Source organism: Lynx rufus, unplaced genomic scaffold (assembly GCF_022079265.1).
Source record: "Lynx rufus isolate CCGP_SWC_20201006 ecotype Redwood Valley unplaced genomic scaffold, mLynRuf1.p SCAF_10, whole genome shotgun sequence".
Lineage (NCBI taxonomy): Eukaryota > Metazoa > Chordata > Mammalia > Carnivora > Felidae > Lynx > Lynx rufus.
The window spans coordinates 18,441,490-18,467,922 of NW_025814824.1; the positions used below are offsets into that span (position 1 = coordinate 18,441,490).

At 47.4% G+C, this 26,433-nt stretch overlaps 1 pseudogene; it reads left to right on the forward strand.

The window, feature by feature from the left end:
* The first annotated feature begins 9,822 nt into the window (after positions 1 to 9,822).
* LOC124524093 (40S ribosomal protein S4, X isoform-like) lies at positions 9,823 to 16,620 on the forward strand (annotated as a pseudogene).
* The last annotated feature ends 9,813 nt before the right edge of the window (positions 16,621 to 26,433 follow it).

Below are 26,433 nucleotides of genomic sequence, written 5' to 3' on the forward strand. Positions count from 1 at the left end.
ACCAAGGCTCAAAGAGATTAAGACACACACCCAAGTTCACACAACTGAGAAGTCACTGAACTTAACACTCTGACTCCATGACCCTGGCTCCTTTCCTCTCATGTTGAGGCTACTCAGGCTGAGCTGATGGCACATGGGACAAAAGGAACCATCCGGGCCGGAAGCCTCATTGTCCTCCCTAGCAAGCTCCCCACGTACGCTAATCCGCATACCCATTTCCCCCAAGACCAGTCCTGGAGGGCCCAGCCAACTGACTTCCAGACACGAGTCCTGTGGCTCTCCTCTCCAACCTTGTCTGGAATTTTCCAGCAGCCTATCCCACTCATCCCAGCCCTAGGTGCACTGCGGTCACCAAATGAACCGAAAACTTCATGCGACAGTTAAACAACTTACGCCCCACACAGTGACTGCAAGGCAAGAACATCCGGTCCGGAGATTAATTTCTCCAAGACATATTACTGCTAGTCTAACAGGAGGTCAGGAATTTAAGCCCCTACTTTCTGTGTTGATTTTGATTTTATTTACTTATAAATAAATCTTAAACTCAGAAGCATAAGTCTGATCGTCTGTCAGTTCAGATACCAAAGGAGTAGAAGTCACCATTGGTGGCATCGTCAACATCGTCACCCATCAAAGACTCAAATATTTATACGTATCAAACGGTTCTAAGAGTTTTACATCTATTACCTAGTGTAATCCTCAAGACCTCCTACAAGGGGGATCTATTGTTATTCCCTAATTTAGAGGAAGAAACCGAGGCACCGTGAGTTTAAAGGATTTTGCAAGGTAGTCTTATTCCATAAATGCTTCCGTGGTGATCTAAAGGAGGTGAGCCAGCTGCCCCCAATCCTAAACTAGGGACCCAGATACAGCATAAAGTTATCCCAAATGTGACCATGGAAACGACTCCTGCCCAAGCTTCATCTGAAGGCATGAGAGATGACTAAATAGCTAGCAGAGGTTCTCATTTGATTAATAACATCAGGAACTGTAGGGGCGCCTGGGTGGCTCAGTCGGTTAGGCGTCCGACTTCGGCCCGTGTCACGATCTCGAGGGTTGTGAGTTCGAGCCCCGCATGGGGCTCTGTGCTGACAGCTCGGAGCCTGGAGCCTGCTTCGGATTCTGTGTCTCCCTCTCTCTACCTCTCTCTCACTCACGCTCTGTCTCCCAAATATAAACAAACATAAAAAAAAAAAAACCTTTAAAAAATGATAGTAGGGGCGCCTGGGTGGCGCAGTCGGTTAAGCGTCCGACTTCAGCCAGGTCACGATCTCGCGGTCCGTGAGTTCGAGCCCCGCATCGGGCTCTGGGCTGATGGCTCAGAGCCTGGAGCCTGCTTCCGATTCTGTGTCTCCCTCTCTCTCTGCTCCTCCCCCGTTCATGCTCTGTCTCTCTCTGTCCCAAAAATAAATAAACGTTGAAAAAAAAAAAAAGAATCTTTAAAAAAAATAAAAAAATAAAAAATAAAAAAATAAAAATAAAAAATGATAGTAGAAACTGCCAAAGAATCTCAGGTCTCTGAATCAAAGCTTTTATTGGGTGGTTATCTACCTTTTGATATGACCATTAACCGGATGTAAGTGTGGTTCTGGGCAGTGTTCACCTGACAGGATGGATTCTAGCTTTAGAGCCCGTAGTAGACTACAACGTTATCCCTAATCATTAGCTTTCGTTCCCATAGAAACTCGAGGCTGCGTCCCCACACAACGGCACGGAACTTGCGGTATCTGTCTGCGGGTGGAATATGCTTTCAGCTCCACCAACAATGGGCACAGCCACGTGACGTGCTTTGGCTGATGAAGGTGCAAACGGAAGTGGCTTGGTCCAGCCCGAGCGGAAGCTCAAAGAACTACTGTTCGACCCCACCAGCTTTCGTCCTCCTTCTGCCCCAAGAACAGCCTCCCCAGGCCGTGGTTGGGCCATTGGCCTTCATCCCAGAATGAAGGCGGCTCTGGGAGCCACAGCTGACCCTCAGCAACTTGTAACCTGACTGACAACTACCCCTTTGTCATTGAAAGCCGCGGATACTGGGGATTTCTGCTACCAGAGCAGAACCTAGTGAAAGGTGATTGATACAGAATGGGAGCCGAAAACGACACCTAAACACTTGAAGACGTCTGCTGAGCACCCCCAAACTACGTGGAGAGTCCGCCGGCCACGCTGGGCTCCCCCACTGCATTGACAGAAACAGAATCCTGTATTAAGGATGAAGAGGAATTGGACAAGGAAGGGTAAAGAGGCTGTAGGAAACAGAGTGCGAACAAAGGACACATCAGAGAAGCAGGGTGACTAAGCAAAAGCCATCAACAAAGGAGGAAGGGCATAAGTGATAAAGGACACCGCCCATCACCAAGCGTCACGTACAAAGGCGCACCAGTAACCACGTGGAGGGGGACAAACAGCCACGAAACAGAAAGCAGGCCAGCACCAGATGCCAAGGGACTGTCTGAAAGAGGATATCACATAAAGACAAGAAAAATTAACGATAATTTAGACAAAGAGACAGAAACCAGACAGTGGCGAGGGGAACTGTGGATGGTTTTCTAATAGAAAAAAAAAAAAAAAAAAAGAAGTTTGATTCCAACATCGTCTCCTGCAGCAAGTCCTTGGGGGAAAGGGCCACACCGCGCTTTCCCCCTGACATAATTCAAAGGACCTGGTTAAGAGCCCCGCACTTCTTAAGACATTACCACTTCCTCCAGGTCTGTCCTCCCTCGCCCGCCTTAAGGCTCAGAAGCATATTTCTCTATGGTCCCCTCCTCCGCGAGGCACCGTGCAGCCAGGAGGCTCCAGTGTTTTCTTATTGGCAAAACCATTTTAACAGCAACACACATCAGAAACGGGCACTTCGTGCACTGCCTGCCTTACGAGTTATTAGAACGGACGGCTGTGTTTGTGGTGCGACTGCAGAGGGATCCTTCTTCCTCCCATACCCATTCTTCTGCCATCCGAAATCCGAGCACAAAAGACTGCCTCCTTCTCCTTAGATTGTAACAGCTTAGGAGACGGCACGCCCGGCTCCTTGCACATCTCCGCCTCAGTGTGATGGGACGGTACCCGCTGCCCGCAGGGAAGTGCAGTGAGGCAGCACCTCCTTAGAGGGGAAACACCCCCTTACAGTTGGGGACCGCCCTCTCCAGATCCCAGCGCCCCCTGAGAGGGGCCACGAACGGGACCCTCTGCCCCCCAGCGTGGCACTCTGGACTCTCACGACTCAAACTGTGGTCTGGGGGCCAGCGGCATCAGCATCACCTGGGAGCACATAAGAAGTGCAGGCTCCCCGGTCCCCCCACCCCCCACCGCACTGAATCAGAATCTGCATCCTTATTCTCTCTCTGTCTCTCTGTCTGTCTCTCTCCCTGCCCCTCCCCGCTCACTCTCTGGCTCTCCCTCAAAATAAATAAACTTCAAAAATTTTTTAAAAGGGGAGAGGCGCCTGAGTAGCTCAGTCGGTTAAGCATCTGACTCTGGGTTTCTGCTCAGGTCATGATCTCACGGGTCTCGGGTTCAAGCCCCACATCGGGCTCCACACTGACAGTGCGGAGTCGGCTTGGGATTCTGTGTCTCCCACTCTCTCTGCCCCTCCCCTGCTCACTTTCTCTGTCGCTCTCTCAAAATAAATAAATAAACTTAAATTTTTTTTTTTTTAAGAACCTACCTCTTAACAGGTTCCCCCAGATCTTACGCACCAGAAAGTTTAGGAACAGCTGCTATAATGACCACTCCCCATGAAGTTGGTGTATTGAGCCCCTGAGGTGCATTGCAATGGAAATACAAGTTAAGGCTCTCAGGGACAGAATACCATAAATTTATTTCTTGGGGCTCCTGGGTGGTTCAGTCGGTTAAGCGTCCAACTTGGGCTCAGATCATGATCTTGCGGTTCGTGAGTTATGAGCCCCGAGTTGGGCTCTGCGCTGGAGGGAGGCTGCTTCACATTCTGTGTCTCCTTCTCTCTCTGCCCCTCCACCACTCGCACTCTGTCTCTCTCTCTCTCTCAAAAGTCAATAAACGTTAAAAAAAAATGTTAAAGAATACCATAAATTTATTTCTAACATTCGTTACGTATGTGACCTACAGCAAGTCACTTGATCCTCTGAGCCTCAGTTTCCTCCTCCATACACTGGGCATAATAATGCCTGGCTCAGAGTATGGCTATGAAGGTCAAATGAAGTAAAATATGTAAACTGTAAATATTGATAGGTATTTACTCCCTCGCTTGCTGGCCAAGGGTAGGTTTTGCTGACAGCTAAGTGCCCAGGGGTAAGAAGCAGGATAAAGATGTTTTGAGAAGAACTGAGACAGAGAGAAAGCCCAGTCAGGGATATTGGTCGGGGCAAGGTATTAACTTAACCTGAATGTTCCCATTGGGCCCTCCACGTTCTCTGCTCTTTGTCTTTTAAAAATGCAGACGTGTCCTCAGAAAGGAGTTGGATAGCTAGGAGTTATAGCACACAAGGATTTACTTCCAGAACCTCCTACCCCACAGCATGCTAATTATTTAGCAGATGTGCATGACTTAACAACTACACAGCTAAGTCTCTCAGAGTCACTGATTTTCATTCCCATCCCAGCACTTACAAGAAAATCTCATCCCAAGTATATTTCCCTCAGCAAATATTAAAGCTTCCCACGTGACATCTGTAAAGGAATTACCGTACTGTATACAAATCATCTGTAGACAATAGATTTCTCTTTAAAAAAAAAAATCACATTAGGCTTTCAGGACAACTGGTGTCCTATAAACCTAAAATTTGTATTAACACAGAGTGCCCAGACTAACCCTGAGCTCCAACTCCCTAAATTCCTTCCAGTAATGTTTGGCTTTTCACTTTTCTCCCCAGTGTGAATTCATTAAGTTCTTCTTTTGGAAAGAAGATTGGGAAAAACAGGCGACCTAGGACCTCTGTCCACAGACCAATGTGTCGAACGCGTCGTCACCTTTGCGCACACTGCATTCAGCAACCGTGTGGCCTCTGTCGTGCCGCGGCTATAGGAAATGTTGGTCCAGAAATATATGTGTTTCTTAGGGAGAGTCTTTTTGAAAGAGAAGAATTCAGCTCACACAGCATTAAATACACTACACTAAAATTACTCCCTATTGCATCAGTGAGGGATGCATTTAGGTCTTCGGCTGGATAATAAATATGATCTCAATGGGGGAAATAATGGGGGTAGGGTGGGGAGACAAAGAGTGAGAAAGAGAGAGAGAGAGAGAGAGAGAGAGAGAGAGAGAGAGAGAGAGAGACTTTGACATCTTTATACCTCCCCCACAGCAGGGAAAGATCTCATGTTGTAAGCAATTAAACTTTCTTCTCTTCATTACATAGAACTCTCAGCTGGAGTCAACATAAACAGCATCCAGTCACCTGTTGCCCCATTACAGTACCTGAGATGAGGCTCACAGGCCCTCCAAAAACTCGCTTCTCAGGCACCTCCTTCCCATCGTCATAGGTGACACTTGGTGTCCAGCACCCATGGAGCTCAGCATGTTGCCACCAATGACACATCCATTAATCTCACACCTGCAAACTGTTCATCAGAGTCCATCACACGAAACTCCCAAGCTCGATAGGTTTGCTCTCCTGTGTGTTTCCCGAAACACAGCTTCGGCACAAATGTGCTTTACCTTTGGATAGTCTTCACTTGGAAAAGTGCCCGTGTTTTAACTCGGCCACTTCCTTTCGTGGAGATAAATCCGAACCATCAGACTCGCAGCGAGAATTTCAAACTACCTTTTCATAGTACGAGTCAATTTTTAGTTCATAAAGATACTGCTAGAAGCAAGGGCTGGGGAACCAGAAGACACGGATCCTGTGTCCAGCTTTGCCCCTTGCTGGCTGTGTGTGCTCGGGCAAGGCTGCATTTCACCTGTTCTGGCCTCGTTCTTCTCACCTGTGTTGTAGATGTGATAACACCTGTCCTACCCAAGGCTGACCGAGGGAGATCACACGGGTGAGAGAAGGTTATGAAGTGCGATACTATGTCTTCAATTACCATACGAGGCAGCTAGTGAACAGTTATTGCTGCCTCTGAAATAGAGGAAGTGAAGAGAAAAAGAGGAGGTGTCAGATTCTACCTCATGGTCTCAAATGGGAGCCATGACTGGTGTGGGATAGGGTGCGTTACAATCATCTTAATTTAGCAGCAAGGCAGCTTGAGATTATTGGCTCGCATCTCTATGTTTTGCTCAGATCTATATAGTACTCTTCCTGCTACACTATAAAGCCTCTCAGATTGATCAGGAGCACAGACCTATGTGTCAAGAGACCAGAAATCTATGCTGAACCCTGTCACAACATTCTAGGGGACAAGTGAATCTTTTGGAACCTCTCTGGGTCTTGAAAGTTGGTGCATTTCATCCCGAAATCAATGTGGAAAGATTTATCAAGAAACTTAAGAATATTTACATCTCTTGCTCTAATAAGCACATATTTGAAAAACTATTTTAAGGACATGATTCTTAACAAGATAAAACCATTTCAGGTACAAAGAATGTTAATTACACTGTAATTAACAATAGCAAAAAAATGGAGGGGTAATAGAAATGTTAACCATAGTATATCTTTTTTATCAAATCATTTGCTATTAGTTAAGATGCTGATTTGAAATACAATTCAATAATAAGGGAAATATTTAAGGAATAATGTTGAGTAAAATAAAAATCAGGGTACTAAAATGTATGAATATCCTACTTTGATCCTATACACAGAAAAGAGAGACTAAGAAAGCAACGACTTGCCAAGATATTGCCAACGGTCATGCTTGAATGAAGATGGGTAATTTTTAATATTAGTTTCTAATCTTTATGGCTCATTTTTTACCTTTCCTCTATTTTTCAAATTTGCTTTAACATGTATTTATTATTTCACAAATAAATAAAGACGGAAACCTAATACCAGCAGGTTGAAATAGACGTCTAAAGTCATCTGCTTCAATGTTAAAGCTCTATGCTTTCACAGTAGTTTCAACTCTAGCGGTCTGAGAGCAAAATAACTAACAGTTTCAAAGCAAGAAATCACTCACAAAAGACTATGGCTGTAGAATGCTGTGTTTAAACACATGGAATCCTGATGCCTGTTTCCACACCGCTCGCTGAAGTGACGGGTCAGGGTGTGTCCAGAGTGACAATAGCGATCAGGGTGGCCGAATACAAACCACGCTGAAAGTAAAAGTCCAACGAAGGGGCTAGTAGTAATACCCATGGCACAGTGTTTATGGGATTCATCAGAGCTGTGTAGATGCTGGCATCTGAAACCCTACGAGTGTTAACTGGTCTTTACAGCAATGTCATGCTTGCTGAGAAGGCTATTTCGGCATGAAATCATTCCATACAAGCGAGAAGTACATTTCTCTCCCCACCACCTCCCCCCCCATATGGCTCAGAGTGACCTAATAACACTGGAGGCTGATGAATTTTTCAAAGTGTTTTAAAAGCCAGTTCTGGGATGGCATTTTGCTCTGCATCCACTACAGTGAGTTTATGTCTGAATTTTTTTTAGAGAGTGGAGCCAAGAGACCTAGCGCTCCAGGGATGTCAGCCAAGTGGAAAGCATGCCATCAGTTCCAGACCAATGAAGATGCTTTGTTTTGTGCACGGCTTTATTACGTTAGGGTCTTACGAAGCAAACTCACAATTAAATAATAGAAGAAATATTCAGCTAGCGAATACAATTCTCCTTCCTGTTTATCTTTTTCCGCGACCTGTACACATTTCCTAAGGCCACGCTTTCATTTGCCTACAATCTAAAAAGAAAGAGACCCAAATGAGTCCTCCCAGTGCTCTTGGTAAATCCTCAAAAGATAAAACAAAATCTGAATCAAAGTTTAGGCTCGTATGAATCCACAAGGATGAGTTGAAATACCGTTCACCTTTCCCTGAAAGGATCCAGCTCTGCGAGTCTGTTTTTATTGCAGCTGTCAAAGGGTGAGAGAGTCCTACCTAGTATTTTGGTCAGGAGGCACCGCGCACACGCCAAACGAGGCCGCTCAGGGCTGGGGGGAAGACGGAAGTGTTAAAGCTGCACAGACTTAATAATGTACAACATGATAAGACCAGAGCTAACGCTGCCACGCCGTATATAGAAAAGTCGTTAAGAGAGTAAGCCTGAGAGTTCTCATCACAAGGAGAAAATGTCCCCCTTTATTCATTCTTTTCTTTTTCTTGGATCTGTAAAAGACCATGGATGTTCGCTGAACCTACGGTGGCAATCCTCTTAGAGTAAACCAAACCATCCTGCTAAAGTGATGGATGTCAATTATTTCTCAAGAGAAGTGGGGGGAAAAAAAGAAGCAGAGAAGTTGGGGGCAAAGAGAGGCTTGCCCCCTTGTGTCCCTGGAGAAAGGCCCAGGGACACTGCCCTCCCAGGGAGCAGGCAGACGTGTGCCCTCTCAGACACACCCGTGGCAGAGGACCCGCTGATCTGTCCACCTGCCGTGACACTTCTGTCTTCCCAGGGCCAGGTGCTGATCTGGCCAGCGCCACTGACCCCTTGCTGGAGAAAACCCATGAAGAGTGCAAAGCCAAGCAAAATGCCCCTACATTCGGGATGAACCTCTGCCTCTGTTCTTTTCCATTTGGGGGAGCCAAGACGCAGGAACGCACCTTTCTTTTTCGCACCCTTCAATTAACTGATAGATCATTTTCACGACAATTGGACCTCACTGAATGGATGGGCATCTTCTTTTCTTTTCTTTTTTTTTAAAAAAAATTTTTTTAAACGTTTATTTATTTTGGGAGAGAGAGAGACAGAGCATGAACGGGGGAGGGGCAGAGAGAGAGGGAGACACAGAATCAGAAACAGGCTCCAGGCTCTGAGCCATCAGCCCAGAGCCCGACGCGGGGCTCGAACTCACGGACCGCGAGATCGTGACCTGGCTGAAGTCGGACGCTTAACCGACTGCGCCACCCAGGCGCCCCTCTTTTCTTTTTTTTTTTTTTAAAGCCACTTATCCTATAAGTCCTGGGTTTTGTTTTGTTTTTGTTTTTGTTTTTGTTTGAGCGAGGGAAAGAAATGCTTTCTGAGAATGAGAGCTCTCCCACAAAATCCTTCCAAATAATTGAAGGTCCATCAGTAGCCGCCCCTCCCCCTGGGGCTGTTCTCAGGGATCTTCGTCTACACCGCTGCAGCTTTTTTGTGGAGTCCAGAGCCAGCTTTAGTTCCCGGCTCAGGACGGGAGGGAGCGGGGCGCGCGGCCTTTTTTTTTTTGCATCTTCTACATGCCACGGGCCTATTTCTGCCTCCTCACATCAGGCTCACATTTTTAGCACCGTCACCCTCCCTTCCTGACTCATGATCACTTGTTATAAAAACCATGACATTTCACATTATCTGGCTTCCCGTAAGAACGAGGTCTCCTGTGCGAGAGACTTCTCCAGACAACCGAAGCTTACCCTCCATGGGACAATTGCCTTTCTATTTTCTTTTCTATTTGAATGATCGGAGTTAGAAATTGTTCGGAAACCGCCTGCACACCCCACCTGTTTTCTCAAGCAGGACACTGGGCTTACGTGACCTCTCCTCCTTGCTTACTCAGGGTTATCATTGTGAACACCAGTGATGTGATAGCCACAGACACCGCACAGATGTTCAGAACTGTTTCCCCGACTCCAGATGGAATGACACTTATTGAGGGCCTGGGTCTGCGTCTTGTAGATTCTGTTTGATTTTGGTTTTGTTTGGGCAATTCCTCCACTGTAAGTCATCAGCAATTACAGCCTTTGGCAACCCCTTCTCCCGTCACCGCACTCTGAGAAAATCAAGCTTGTGAATATCTTGTCAAAGCACAGACTAAGTGATGATGATGATGACGATGATGACGATGATGACGATGATGGTGATGGCTAACATTCGGGAGTCGTTGCTGTGTTCCCAGCATTGCTGTGAGTGTTTTACAGATGTTGCCTCACAAATAGGCTCAGAGAGGGAGCGAGTTTAGGATATTTTCCCGTGAGAAAAAAAAAAAAAAACGACCTTTAAAAGATATGTTTTGGGGCGCCTGGGTGGCGCAGTCGGTTGAGCGTCCGACTTCAGCCAGGTCACGATCTCGCGGTCCGTGAGTTCGAGCCCCGCGTCGGGCTCTGGACTGATGGCTCAGAGCCTGGAGCCTGTTTCCGGTTCTGTGTCTCCCTCTCTCTCTGCCCCTCCCCCGTTCATGCTCTGTCTCTCTCTGTCCCAAAAATAAATAAACGTTGAAAAAAAAAATTTAAAAGATATGTTTTCTTTTTTTACTTTTTTTACTCGAGTGTAGTCGACATACAACGTCATATTCGTTTCCGGTGCACAGGATAGTGATTTGACAACCGTGTGGTTGTGCTGCACTCACAAGTGGAGCTAACATCTGTCACCGTACAACCCTGCTACGATATCACCGACCACGTACCCCACACTGTACCTTTTATTCCCGGGGCGTATTCATCCCATAACTGGAAGCCTGTGTCTCCCACTTGCCTCCACCCGTTTTGCCCATCCCCCCACCCCCCTTCCTTCTGACAACCACCAGTTCGTCCTCTGTATTGACAGGTCCGGTTCTGCTTTTGGCTTATTTGCTCATCTGTGTGCACGCATCTTCTTTATTCGTAAAGATGTGCTTTCGGTCATCAATTTTGGCTCCCTAAAGAAAAGCTGCTCTTGCAGAATTCCATCTTTCAGGAGACCGAGGGTTGGCGGATGATGCCAGACGAGTGAACTCCAATTCATTCCGCCCTGGGTTTTGGAGGGATGTTCTCCTACGCCTCACCACGTTTCCCTGTGTCCACCCCCCCAGATCCTTCTCTTCTCTCCTGGTTCCTTCCAATCCCACCTCCACCTTCCTTCTTTTCTTTCTTCCCCTTTCCTTCACCCCTACGTGTCTCGAGTATAACCGGCAGTTTTCTAGAGCACTGCTAAGCCAGTGGACTCAGGAGCCAAAAACAGACTTGGCAGGACTGACAGCTGTCTCCCAACTTGAGGTCTTCTCACTAGCTGTGTCACTGGGGAGAGCCACCCCACTGTGCCAATCATCAGCCAATCAATCGACCAAAATAATCCTTAAGTCCTCCAGCAAGAGACTAAGAAGAAATCTGCAAAACCAAAAGTTGTACCAACAACCCTGGTGGTAAGTAAGGGGCAACTTCAAACTTTTTTTGAAATGTATTCTCCTTATTACAAATTCACTAAATTCTCGGGGCACCAGCGTGGCTCAGTCCACTAAGTGTCCGACTCTTGATTTCAGGTCATGATCTCACGGCTCATGAGTTCAAGTCCAGCGTCGGGCTCTGTGCTGATAGTGTGGAGCCTGCTTGGGATTCCCTCTCTCCCTCCCTCCCTCTCTCTCTCTCTCTCTCTCTCTGCCCTTCCCCTGCTCACTCTCTCTCTCTCAAAATAAATAAAAATAAACTTTAACATAAAATAAAATAAAAATAAAACTTCACTAAATTCCCACATTTCTGACCACTGTAAAAGCAAGGCACACACCGATTTTCCAAATGGTTCATCAGTATTTTATATTCCTTTTGCATGGGTATACAGTGAGAAAATCTCCCAACTTGTTCAAGCAAATCACAGACAGCCGAGCCACATATTTTTTTCATAGCTAGTTCTCAATAACATTAGTTGATTACTCAGCCGTCCAAGGGCTTTTAATAATATAAAACAGTCAACACAGAAATAAACCCCTCTCGGGTCAAAGTGAACTTACCATCCAACCCTCCTATTAACCTGTCAAGTTGTCCACTCTTAATTGAAAGGGAATTAAGTGTTCCAGGAGATCAGGTGGGAAAAGGCACTTAGGCTATAAGAAGAGAGTCCTGGAACTGGAGTCCGCTGATCTGGGAGCAAACTCTGGCTCTGCTTTTCATTGGCAGTGAGAACTTGGGCAAACTCGCCGCCTCACTAAGGCTCAGTTTGCTCAACCGCAAAAGGGGACCGCTAGCTACTTCACCAGACCGTTGTGCACAGTAAGTGAAAAACATCTATCTCTTAGAGGGAAGACGGATATTCACCAAATTTTAGGTGAACTAAAGGGAGCTAAGGACTGTCCCTGTTCCTATAAAATGTCAGTAAGGCTTCCTGGCTCTCTGATCCCCCAGTGGTCTCTTTTGTGTCCTTAGGACTACAGATGGAGAGCATATTCTCACCTCAGGACCATGCACACCTGCAGCAGCCCTAAGAGAGGAGTGCTAATGTCGTTCTCATTTTATAGATGAGCAAACCGAGACTCGGTGAGGCTAAGTGACCGAAGCTGCCTGCCCAGCAAATAAAAACGGCAAAGGCAGACTCTGAAATCAGGCCGTGAGCTACCACGCCGTGCAGCATTGAGGGGAAAGAAGTGATGAGGAAGACAGTGGTATCTCCCAGGTTCCTCCAAATCCCAAAACGCCCCATGAAATTCTTTGTAAATCTCCTTAGGCAGGCAGTTCTACTACGGGCTTCTTCCTGGGCTCCAGGTTACCGGCTCAGGTACAGGAATGTGTGATCACTGCTGCTCCCAGGGAAGGCAGCTGTCATTAAGGATGAGAACACAGATACCGTTTTGATGGTGCTGACGTCTAATTTCAACCACCTGTTTGGAAGCCCCCACACAATATGCACAATCATGAAGAAAGCTAATTCCCTTATGTGAGTAGATAAACCTTGAATTACACCAGACTGTTGCCAAAATACGTTCATGATTGTATACGTTATCGGAAAAGGGATTTATTTATTCTTGCCAAGGTCCAAAAGGGTGAGCTGCTTGTAATAAAAAAACACATCGAGAAAAAAAAAAAACAACAACCCACAATAAAACAAGTATAATAACAGGATAGAAACTAAGCAATAAAAATAAGAAACACTTGATCTTGGTTCAGGTCATGATCTCACGGTTTGGGAGATAGAGCCCCGCATCGGGCTCTGTGCTGGTAGCACAGAGCCTGCTTGGGATTCTCCCTCTCTCCCTGCCCCTCCCTCGCACACACTCTCTCTCTCAAAAATAAATAAACGAACATTTTAAAAAAAGAAATACAGGGGCGCCTGGGTGGCTCAGTTGGTTAAGCGTCAGCCTTTGGCTCAGGTCATGATCTCACTCACAGTGTGTGAGTTCGAGCCCCGTGTCGGGCTCTGGGCTGACAGCTCGGAGCTTGGAGCCTGCTTCGGATTCTGTGTCTCCCCCTCTCTCTGCCCCTCCCCTGCTCATGCTCTCTCTCCCTCTCTCTCTCTCTCTCTCTCTCTCTCTCTCTCTCAATAATAAATAAGCGTTAAAGAAATTTAATAAAAAAATAAAAAAGAAATTAAAAAAAGAAACACAAGGCTAAGGAATAAGCATAAACATAACTTTGTGCTTCCTGGAAGCCAAAGCAAGAACTAGAAAGCGCATGGAGTCAAAGATAACGCAATTTTTCTGGACACCATCATGTCAAGAAGACTCTTACACGACAGGCTAATAAGAATACCTGGGAAAGTCGGTCACATCCCTGAGAGTTAGATGAAACAGAAGACCATAATCATGTTCTACCGCAAACAGCATGCCGGCCGGACAAGGCGTCTGCCGCATGGGTTCATCCCCTGCATAAGTCTGCGGTCTCAGGACTGGACAGAAATACTAATGGATCTCGTCTGGAATGCCTGCACCTTTCATCTCAAGGACTCTAAGAAGCTTCCCTGCCAACCTATCTCATGATATTAGATGTTAGAGGCAGCAGAACAGGCTGGGCAGACTTGGTGTGGTAGTTAAGATCGGGGCAGCCTAACTTTTAGTCTTTGAACCACACAGAGGAAGATCCAAGGCACCGAGAAGCTCTGTTTGCTGGTCCACCCAGTGTGGTTTTGCAGATGCTTTTAGTGGTCCATTCCCTTCCCTGCCCCTCTCCAATCCACTCATGCTTTAATTCAACCAACATTTGCAGATTCCAAGCAGGTATGCCTAAAAACTAGCCTCGTTAGTCTTTAGTAACATTTTATACGAAGTACACACTACGTGCAAAGTGTTGTGTGGCACTCCTTGACCTTAATGTGTCTCACCTCCTTCTAGTAAACCAACCTGGGTGTGTGCGTGCTGGCGCCTGCCCTCTTCAGATACAGATCACTCTGAATCTGCACCTGTCCACCCACTTACTGGTTTTTATTGAGCCACTACCATGCGGTATGATTTGCGCAAGCCTCTTGCCCTACGTCTTCGTTCATGCTAAAAACACTTTGTTCTTTTTATGTCTAGTACAAGCGTGGCTCACGGTCCCAAGAAGCATCTGAAGCCTGTTGAAACTCCAAAGCATTGGAGGCTGGAACAACTGACCGATGTGTTTGCTCCTGGTCCATCTACTGGTCCCCACGAGCCGAGGGAACATCCTCCCTCGTCTCCTTCTGAGGAACAGACTTCAGTCTGCCCTAACAGGAAATTAAGGAAAGAAGATCCGAATGCAGCGGTTCATTAAGATTAATGGCGAGATCCCGGGGCGCCCGGGGTGGCTCAGTCGGTTAAGCGTCCGACTTCGGCTCAGGTCATGATCCCACGGTTCGTGGGTTCGAGCCCCAGGTCCGGCTCTGTGCTGACAGCTCGGAGGAGCCTGGAGCCTGCCTCGGATTCTGTGTCTCCCTCTCTCTCTGCCCCTCACCCACGCGTGCTCTGTTTCTCTCTGTCTCAAAAAGAAAGAAACATAAACTTAAAAAAAAAAAAAGACTAATGGCAAGATCCAAAGTGACAGCCCACTCTGCTGATGGATGTCATCAGCACTGACAAGACCAAAGAGAACTTCTGTCTGACCTGTGACACCAAGGGTTGCTTTGCTGTTCCTCCTATTACACCTGACGAGGCCAAGTACAGGTTGTGCAAAGCGACAAAGATCTTTGTGAACATAAAAGGAATCCCTGATCTGGTGACCCGTGACGCTTGAACCATCTGCTGCCCTGAGCCCCTCGTCAAAGTGAATGCTGCCATTCAGATTAATCTGGAGACTGGCAAACAGAACAGCCAAACAGAGCAAGGGGTGAACGGGTCTCTAGATGACATACTCGGAAGGCTCTTTGTCCTTAATTAGCATTAATATGGCATGATTGATTGTCAAAAGAAACAGCTTACTAAATATCAGGCATTGCACCAGGCCCTGATATACAGTGGCGGACAAAATCATACAGAGACCTATTTTTCACTCTGATGGATCAGACAAACATGCCCAATAGAAATATAACGACACGCTGAGGTAAGTGATCCAAAATCATGACCGAAAAACCCAACCTATACTCATGAAATGAGGCAGGGGGGATGGGGAAGGGTCCTTCGGTGAGACTTCCTTTCTTCACCTAACCTGAAGAAGGGGCAGGGGTTTTTTATGCCAAAGGGGGCAAGAGGAGAAGCCACAAGAGTCTGAGCGACACATTGGGCCAGATCCCGGGGTCTTGCTAAGAGTGCTGTTGTTCTACAAAGAGCAATGGAAAGGTCACGAGGTTTCTGGAGGTGCAGAAGACGCTTTCACAAGGATCTCCCTGGCAGCGGCGGGAGAGTGGTTTACAGGAGACCGGTGAGCCCGCCAGCGCAGCCATCCTGATGAGTTAGTGATGCCAGGGGCAGGGTGGGTGGGGGTGGGATGAAGGAAAAGGAGGTTTCCAGCTGGGCAAACTGGATGAGCAACAAATGCCATTGGCTGAGACAGAAGCAGCCGGGTTCTACGCTGAAGGCTGTAGATACAGTCGTTTGGCTTTACAATAAACCTGCAGAGTGGGTATCACTATTCCATTTTTTTTTCAGATTAAAAACCCAAGACTGTGTTACCAGCTTAGTTTTTCTAACCCGGGCTTTGTGGGTCGGATTTTTCAGAGCAATCTAGCACCCAGCTTGCCTCTCAAGATCTCTTAAGGAGAAAGATACCTCCCCTGGAAACCAAAGCCCAAAGCCACAGGGCTCAGACAGAAATGGATTTGGCACAGTGCCAGAGATTCTGAGCGGGCTACTCCAGGACCTGAGGCAGGGAAGCCATGTACGGTTGTGCAAGTTGTGTACTGCACGAACCCAGAGGGTGCCAGTCATCTCAAACTCCATGCGAATGCTGCCGCCTGAATTTGAATGCCCCTCCCCAGTTTCTGTTCAAAGACTCCAAACTCTATGACTCTACCACAAACCCCACGGTCTGCACAGAATCAATGATCAAGTCAACACCATGCACTTTATTTCTCGGGTCCCCAGATGGTCTTTCCTCTTTTGCAGCCTTCATCTTTTGCAGACCCGGGTAGTTCTCCCTCCCCCTTTTCACTGCTCAACTAGCACACCAGGGAGGAGAGGATGTCCAGGGAGAGTGACGCCTCTATCCCCGAGCCACCATTGCTTACAAGAGGTCTCCAGACTGGTCGGCCAAACCCCACACAACGTTAACATCTGCCCAAACAAATGTTACAAATGGAAATAAACAGGTTATTCCAAAGCTGTCGCCTTTTTTACCTAGTTAGCATAAAATGTTCCCAAGCCCTTAATTAAATGGTGTCCTTGCTCACCTAATCACATCCTTCAAGACCCAAGGTGCTGTCTGAATGGCAGGGACCAATCCTTTACCTTTGAGGCAGACCAATCCACCGTGAGATTTACACTGAAAAAGTCTGACTCTTCTCTGCAGGCCCCCGGGGCTGGATAACCCACAGCCCTGGGTCTGAAAGCCGCGGCAGTGAGAAACGCAACTGACTCCAGGACTAAAGCGATCGTGGGCTTTTTTCCTCATCAGCCCTTAAGGGACTGGCGCCACATTCACAGAAGTGCTTTGGATTCCCGAGTCTCCTTCCCTGCTCTGGAAGGCTCTGGCAAAGTCTCAAGTGCACCAGCCCTCGCTTATGGATGGGGAGGGAGCTGATCCCGTGGCCTGTGGTCAGAATGAGCTCAGCTCCCCAAGTGAAACTGCTGTAGCAGCACCTTCATCACTCCTAGCCCTTTCCACAGCAGCCCCCTCAAATACCTGCAACAGTCATCGGCAACATGGACAGCTCTTCTTCCCATAAAAGAGTCAGGAATAGATTCCTCCAGCGTCAAGATGATGCCTCTGTAGACGCACGGCAATGTGTTTCTTTCTTTTTTTTAAAAAACCCCACCTCCTCTACAACTCTAATGCGGTCGTTCTTTTAGAGTTTTCCAATGTGCTTTCTGGTCCCTGTGCCACACAGCACAGAGTCCACGTTGACATTCAGGTCACCCAGGACTGTTCTCCTGTAGAGGTCCCCATGGTCACTAATACCCACTGCAGAACTGACCACTTCACCTGCAGCTGTCGCTGCTGAAGAGACAGATGTATCCCTCAGACTGTCGTGGCCGCCCGATCCCCACCCTTTCTTTGAAAACAGCATTCCTGAGACATTAACGCGGCCTGGATCCATCCTGCGGCAGCTGACACTCCTCCACCCACCCCCACACATACCCAAGGCTGACTGGTGAGCTACATCACAGGGCAGGTGGACTGCAGTGACCCCCCCCCCACCCCACCCCATTAGCAGCTGCTTGAATTGAATCAGCCGGTGCGATCCAGGCAGTAAGAGGCTCGGTAGCCAGCCCACAAGTGTGGAGACCTTGGTTTCCCATCAGCCTGAACCCCAGGGCTCTGATGCTTCATTTATTTCATCCCCCGCCCCCCCCCCCCCCCGCCACACACAAAGTTCATAGCAACTTGGACCATTTACTGCCATCATGAGGTCATCTTGGCCTGAGTGCTTTTCTGAGCCGATCGCCATGAAATGGAGGGACATTTCCCAAATCACAGTCTAGGGCAGGCAGCCCTTATTCCCTACCCTCCCTTCATTTCTCTTACCATAGAAATGCTACGACTAAGAATGAGACACCACCATAGAAACGGCATAACTGAAAAAGGAGAGCATAGCTAAAACTTCAGGACAAGCCTGGAACTATCGGACTTGATCTCTGTCCTTCTTCCAGGCTCTGAATGGGCAGGTGGAAGAAAAGCCAGGTGGGCCCTGGCAGGAAAAAAAAAAAAAAAAGAAAGTGTGTTTTTATTCTCATTTCCAGTTCTAGCAATGAGTGTCCACCCCAGAGACATAGCCGCGAGCTCACATCAGGGGAGTGAATCCTGGCTTCTCTGCTGGCTTGATGGTTTAACCACCATTGTGTCCATCTCCTACTCGTCATTCTGTATTTGTCAGGGAGGTGCCATCTCAGAAGACTATGCTTGGAATAAGTGACGACTTCCCTTGCTGCCCTCCAGTCAGCTAAGATTTTTTTACCAAGCAGAACCGGGCACCCAAGCATGTACCAACCAGGCAGAAGGCAGGCCCCCTAGAGAACCATTGGAGAACCAGGAAGAAGCGATCCCTCTGAGGCCACACTTGGGGTCCGCTTTTGCCACTTCTGATAAACACAGCATATTCTCAGGAAGGAAGGGGGTGTATCAGAAGGAGAGATTTGGGGGGCAGGGGTTGGGATTACGTCCGCGAACATGCGTCAGTTTAAGGATCAGCTGGACCAGACTAGGATGAAAAAGGTTTGAGGGCATGCTCTCCCAATTTCAACAGACGCAAGCCCGAAACTACTGGATAAAAATTCAAAAACATCCCTTCCCCTTCAAAGATCTCCGCTCAACACAAGGGCCTGGCCTAGAATGGGAAAGCTGATGCTCCCCTCACAAAAACAGATGAATAATAAATATTCCTGGTCAGGAGGAAAAGAGATGCACAATGTCTCCCAAGTTTTGATCATTGGAAATTTTATCTATGACTAACAAATGCAAAATGGTTGCAATTCAAATCTTCTCTTGCCTATTGGAATTAGCTAGTTCCAATGGTGGGTGAGGTTATGTTAGGACTTTGGAAAGAACATTGACAATTTCAAACTATTGAAAGATACATATCATGATTACAGAATAGCAAAGCGAGAAATCAAGTAGGTAGGAAAACAACCTGTCAATTAGACTCTTTAAAGGTATCATAGGGATAAGTCTATATTAACTTCTGATGGAAAACAGCTTTCTGATGGAAAACACCTCAGTTCTATCTAAGTCTGGCCTAATGAGGCCAGCATAATTTCTTCTTCAAATGCTTTCTGAAGTATTAGCCTGATTTTTTTAAAATCTTACTAATTGATTATGAATGTGCCCACAAATGAACGTCATAATTACTGACTTAATTTCTTTCTCCAAAACAAAGATTATCTGTCATCTAAAACAAAAGGTTATCTTGAACGATAGTGAATGTTGCAATTAGGTAAAAGTTTTATTTTCCTGGAAAAGATCATTTGTCAGGGGCAATGTGACACCAAAAGTGACCAGAACACCTTTCCTGTGGCTGAAGACGAAAGGCTCATTGAGGGTCTAACAAGAAACCTATTCCAAGAAAAAATAAAATTAGCAGTAATTGTTCTTCTGACTAACACAGGAAACTAGAAACAGTATTTCAAACAACCACTTCTCTTTCCTGTCTTTTTTTTAATGATAGAGAGCAAATTGCTCGTCTAATGAAGGGACTCGGTAAATAAACTTACCCATTACTTTCCACTGATTGCTCTGAAACAGGGAATTTTTCCAGGCCTGCAATTGTTCTTTGGCAATGAGGCAAGGGGCGCCTGGGTGGCTCAGTCGGTCAAGCGTCCGACTTCGGCTCACAGTTCATGGGTTCAAGCCCCGCGTCGGACTCTGTGCTGACAGCTCAGAGCCTGGAGCCTGCTTTGGATTCTGTGTCTCCCTCTCTCTCTGCCCCTCCCCTGTTCATGCTCTGCCTCTCTCTGTCTCAAAAATAATAAATGAAAACATTAAAAAAAAAAGAAATGAGGCAAATCTCTTGCTCACATCAGACCCCACAATCTAAATGTTTATTGTTAAAATAAATGTTTCAGGAGTGAAACACAGGTGCAGTCTAAATCGATGTGTATCACTGATGCCCAATCATTCCCATCCACCACCAACAAACATCAACAACAAACAAGTAAATAAGTTGTCGCGATCGACTTCTTTTTGACCGTTTCTCCCTCATCATTAGGTAAAGAACAGGGAGTTTACTTACGCTATCAGAAGTGCAAGTGAGTGCGAGTGCTCACCTAACACTATAAGGGGGTCAGTAATAAACGCACAAATGACCACAAACTTTCTGAAATCCCCACAATGGTTTGAGTCTCTGGGACACTTGAGGTAGAAAACAAAATACTTACTACTTACGTTAGCATTAATCAACTCTCATGTCTTGTAAACGATACTTAGAGTTAAATCAGTGTAAGACTTGGGTCTGCGCTCCCTTTGTTGTGCAAAGATAAATGAGGGACTGTAACAATCGTGCAACCACCCTGCCTTGTGATTAAGACGTCACCTTAATGGTGACTTTGTATTTTGTCTTCTCTGAAGGTTTAAAGGTTAAAGGCATCATAAATTATGCATTTCCTCCTCTGCCAGGCCCAGAAAACGTACTTTCACTGTTCACGAAAGATAGTGCTTCTAAATGAGCGGAGGCTTTTTCCCTAAGTGTTGAAACAGAAACATTCCCATTATGTTTATTACTGCTATGCTGGAGAGCCAAAACAGTTTGGAATTAGGAAGCCGCTAGAATCTGTTCCAGAATGTGTAGCAACTGTAAACGCACACAATAAAATTACAGTTCACTCTTTGGACAGTGGTTCAGTGGTACCCGCCAACATGCTGGTCTCTTCCCAAGAGAACAATAGTCGGGCAACCCCCACACCGGCAGCAACAGTTGGGGTTTTCCCCTTCTGCCTCTACCCAAGTTACAGATCTGAACAGGGACCTGAACAGGGACCTGAACAGGGACCTGAACAAGGACGGGAGAGGCACATGAGTCACACGAGATCATCCCTTACTTCTGCCCTGGAGCAAGCTCTTTGTGGGGGACGCTTGGGTAAACTGCGCATTCGCAGGAACGTCCTTCCTAGCAGCACCCTAACTTCCTCTCTTACGCTTTGCCACCACCTCCGGCTAAAGTACAGTTCTAAGGGTTTCTTCCCCACCCCACCCCCCTCCCGCTTTACACTTACAGGTACTGCATCTGCAGAAGGCTGGGCTCTTTTTTCCAAAGGAGCACCACACCCATTAACCCTCTAGCCTTCAGAAGCAAACTGAAGTTTGGCTGGACGTACCTTTCTCCAACCTCAGGCCAAAGGAACCAAAACTGGGCACACAGGACCCAACTTCTGTCAGGCCACGACCACCCCCAGCTCAGCACTTTGCGGGGGCAGGATTCTGGAGACAGACTGCTAGCCGTAAGGACCCGAGCTCCAAAGATTCTTTCCAGGCTTAGCCCACACGCCCTGACAACTAAGTGGCAAAGTTGTTTCTTCCTCCTCTGCTGCAATGCCCTTTCCCCTTCATCAGCGCGCGCGGGCGCACACACACACACACACACACACACACACACACACACCACAGGTACACGCACGCACGCACACAGCCTTGCTCCCCCAACTTACCAGTTTAGATTTGGCGCGTTGCAAAAATTCTTCCATGTCGTTGAGAGACGTTTGGACTAGGGGTACCCGGCGGGGCACAGAGGAAGATCTCTGCCCCGCGGAGAGAAGCGGGGTCTCGGGAAACCGGCTGGCCGGAGCGCAGCGACCGCTGTTCCCTCCTGCCGCTCGGAGGCGGCTGAGGCTGTGGCTGCGCCCTCGGCTGTCGCCTTCCTGGGCTCCCTGCCCCACCCCCGCGCTCGGCCGCCCGCTCTGGGCGTCGACTCTGCCCTAATAAGGAAAGTGGGTGTGCCGCCCGGGAGCCCCAGGGCGCGCCCCGCGCGCTCACTGGCACGCGCCTGCGGGGCCGGGGCTCGGGGGCCGGGGCTCCGGGCCGGGCGCGAGGGCGGGGGTGTTGGGGGATGGCGAGGGGCTCCTCCGCCAATCGCAGGGCCCCGCTGCGGCCTCCTGACGTGGCGCGCCGAAAGATGCTGCAACCATGGACAGCGCCCAGAAGTGCGAGCCAAGTGCAAGGGGCTGCTGCATAGGGAGGCTCTGCCGCAGGCACCGCCGCTGTCAGCCTGAGGAGGTGGGAAGAGGGAGAGAGGGAAAAGAGGTCCCCGGAGAGCCCCCCTCCTCGGCCAGCGCCTCCCTGGCTGGCTGGCACGTTACAGAGAGCTCCAGCGGCCACTTAATGAGCTGGCTCTGCGGGCCTGGCCGGGGGGATGCACTCAGCTAGATTGGAGGTGGGGGGTTATTGCTGAGCTAAAAGCAGTACGACCTTGATGGAAAATAATCAGGAGAGCCGGCTGGGAGGTTGTGCTAGGATGCATCTTTTCTTTTTACCCTCACAACATACCCACCCAGCAACGGGCATCCACGATTCACCCCGGGGCGAGGTGTCCTTATGTTGGTCCTGGGCTGAAGCGTAGATACTTCTGCAGTCCCCATCCACTCTCTGACGTGCAGGCTCAGGGAGAGCTGCGGCAACAGAACCTCCCTACTGCATAAGGGTCTGTGTCCTACAAGATCCTCAGATAATTTCTATGCACATTAAAGTTTTAAAACTACTGCAATAAACACGTGTATAAGTATGAACCCTATTTTAAGCCATGGAGTTTTGTAGTGTGTATTCTCTAGCCTTATCAAGTCCTAGGAACCTCAGGCTTTCTCTTACATCTAGGCTGTAATACCCTTCCTGCCCTCTCACCAGCTCCCACGGCCCCGCTAACTCATGCCTCAGCTGCCAGCTTAGAGAAGTGGTCTCAACCTTGACTGCGTGTTGAAATCACATTATAACATCCAGAGCTTTACAACTACTAATTCCTATGCTCTATTCTCAGACCGACTGAGTCAATGTCTCTGGAGAGGGGCCACCGCAACAGTGGTAGGAGTGTTCCCAGTGATTCTAGTGTGCAGCCCAGGTATGACCTCTGGTTCTCAAACTTCAGGGTGTATCCAAACCACTCAGATGTAATAAAACAGAGATCTTGGTGTCTCATCCCCAGGATTTCAGGCTTAATAGGTCTGGCTTCACGGGCCTGAGAATTTCCATTTTTAAAGGTATCCCAGAGTTTGCTGATACCGCTTAGAAATTCTCTTCCCCCAGGAAGCCCCTCCCCTGGACATATCCTTCTTTCCCACTCCTACACGGAGCCAGTTGCCTGTTTTATAGCAACCTGTATTTTCTGCTCCACTCTAACTCACCCAATTACTTGTCTGTGTTCTCCACCAGGCTGTGAGCTCCACGAGAACCAGGACTTTGCCTGTCACATTCATTGATGAATCCCTAACACAAGTCATGTCATATATAAATCCCCAATAAATGCACTTTAGTGAATACATGTACATATGGGAGGTTCTTTGATCTCTCATATGCTCTGTGTGTGTGTGTGTGCGCGCGTGTGTGTGATTATCCAATTATTTTTTTATTCAGGAGGACCCAATGAAAAAACATCAGCAGAGTCTAGAGATCTGATTAGAGGAGAGCGATAGGAATATTAAGCTCCGGTTTACATTCCGGTGATGAGCTGTGAGAAAGCTGCAGATCCTATCTATTTCTTCGGGGACTTAAGTAATTCAAAACCATCCAGGTAAAACAAGTGTTTTGTCAGCCTTTAGATCAGTGAAGTTGATCACGATTCAAGCAATACTGCTGCGAAAAGTTCCCAGGAATTTCTTGCCTCTGACTCCATTGATGAATTTAGTGACACACATAATAGCCTATTCCTTTGACTTTTGATTTTAAACCTTCTGAGGAGGTATGCTACAGCGCTGAGATTTAAAAAAAAAAAAAATCCCGATAAGACTGCAAGTCTAACACCTATCTCTCAGAGTTTCTCCTCCACCAACAAGGCCCCTGCAAAAGTTCACCAACATTTACCTCCTCCAACTGACCACATGTATTAGCTTCCTAAGGCTGCTGTAATAAATGACCACACGCTCAGCAGCTTAAAGCAACATGAATCTACTTGGCAGTTTTGTAGGTCAGAAGTCTGACACAGGTCTCACCAGGCCAAAATCAAGGTTTTAGGTCAACTGAGCTGCATTCCTTTCCGGATGCTCTAGAGCAGAATCTTTTTTTATTAGTATTATTAGTAGTAGTAGTATTAAAAAAATTTTTTTTTCTGTTTGTTTTCTTGAAAACTGTTTCTAGAAGCAGCCCACATTTCTTCATTCAAGGTGCCTCCTCTATCTTCAAAGCTAGCAATGTTGCATCTCTCTGACTATGCTCTCATAGCCACCTCTCCTTCTGCCTCTCTGCCTCTACCTTCCTGTTCCTCTTCCTAAGGACCCTTGTGATTACATTGGACCTATTTGGATACTCCAGGATAATCTCCCCGTTTTTTTTTTTTTAACGTTTATTTATTTTTGAGACAGAGAGAGACAGAGCATGAATGGGGGAGGGTCAGAGAGAGAGGGAGACACAGAATCCGAAACAGGCTCCAGGCTCTGAGCTGTCAGCACAGAGCCCGACGCGGGGCTTGAACTCATGGACTGCAAGATCACGACCTGAGCCGAAGTCAGATGCTCAACCGACTGAGCCACCCAGGCGCCCCAATCTCCCCGTTTTAAGGCCAGCTGATTAGCAACCTTAATTCCCCCTTGCCATAAAACCTAACCTATTCACAGCTACTAAGGATTAGGATGTGGACATCTTTGGGAAGTCATAATCTATATACCATACAACCCACATCCCAAGTTATTCGGTGGCTGTCGGCTTTCAATCCTCACTTTCTCATCATTCCACCACAGCCAGAAATCTAGTGCCTTTAACTAACTCTAATTAGAAATTGACGGGGCGCCTGGGTGGCGCAGTCGGTTAAGCGTCCGACTTCAGCCAGGTCACGATCTCGCGGTCCGTGAGTTCGAGCCCCGCGTCGGGCTCTGGGCTGATGGCTCAGAGCCTGGAGCCTGTTTCCGATTCTGTGTCTCCCTCTCTCTCTGCCCCTCCCCCGTTCATGCTCTGTCTCTCTCTGTCTCAAAAATAAATAAAACGTTAAAAAAAAAATTTAAAAAAAAAAAAAAAAAAGAAATTGTCAGCCCTGGCTGCACACTGGAATCGCCGGGGGTCTTTGAAAAATAGTGATGCTCCAGTCCCATCTCCAGAAAACCTCAACTGAGTGGTCTTGGGAGGATCCGTATCATCAGAAGGAGGCTGTATTAAAAAATACAGGCATCAGTATTTTTGAAAAGCTCATCAGATAATTCTCTGTCACAGTCACAGTTGGGAACCACTGCTGATGCCAGATAAACCGGCATTCCCTCATCACCCAGATACAAAATGCGGTGCGCACTTTGATTTATAAATCTCTCCTACCCCTTGTGGCCTAATAGCTCCCAAGTCCTCAACTTTTGAAAGAGCCTCCATTAGATTCCTTCCTTCTGGTCCAAGTGCCGCCAACGTAATTCCAATATTTGCGTCTGAGCCTAAAATCCATCCGTCTTCTTGACAGCATCCTTTGTTCTTCTTGACACAACAATCCTTTCCTCTACTCCGTTCTTTTCACTCTCCTGGATTCCTCTCATTAAGACTCCTATCTGAGATCTCTTTATTTTTTCAATTAGTTAGCCTGAGTAGATTTTGTAGAATAGTTGGTATGGACTAAACAGTGTCTCCCAAAAATCCCTATGTCAAAGCCATAACTCCCGATGTCATGGTATTAGGATGTGGGACCTTTGGGAGGCAATTAGGTTTAGATGAGGTCCTAAGAGTAGAGGCCCCAGGGCAGGATTGGTCTCCTTATAAGAAAAGGAAGAGGGACCAGAGCTCTTGTGAACGTGCTCACACTCTCTCTCTCTCTCTCTCTCTCTCTCTCTCTGTGTCTCTCCCTCCCTCTTTCCTTCCTTCCCCCACCCCAACATATGAGAATACAGCAAGAAGTGGTTGTCTGCAAGCCAGGAAGAGGATTCGCACCGGGAACCAAATCAGACATCTTGGTCTTGGACTTCCCGGCCTCCAGAACTGGGAAACACAACTGTCTGTTGTTTCACCTGCTTGATTTATGGTATTTTGTTATAGCAGCCCAAGGACACTGATAAATGGTAGTGCTGGGGAAATGAAGACTACAGGGGTCATGTAATCCCATCCCCTTATTTTTCTGCACAGGTAACAAAGCCCAGAGTAGTTCAATATCCTGCTTGGGCTAATAGAGTTGCTTCAAAGCAGAGCCAGGGGTAGAACTCAGCTCTGTGTCATTCATTCCTCCAGCATTTATGGATCATCAGCTATGCTTAGGTGGGCACTGTGCCTCACCATGATGTAAAAGGCAAGATCCCTGCTCTCAAGGAGCTCATGGTTTAGTCACTCTCACACAAAGATAAATGCAGTGATTGAGAAACGCACCTGGCATTGTACTAGCTGAGACGCAATACGGTGTCATGACTACAATCTGGATTCTCATCCTTGCCGTGGTAGATTAAACAAGTCTGCAAATTCTTTGGCACTCCTCCCAATGGCAGGTCAGGTCTATTCTATGTTCTTGTCTTTTAATCTAGGGGAACTCTATAACTTCCTGAGCAATGACATACCGCTGAGACACCATGGCAGTTTCTGGGACCAAGCCTTAAGAGATTGGCAGTTTCCACTTCTTGTCTCCTGGAATACATACTCTT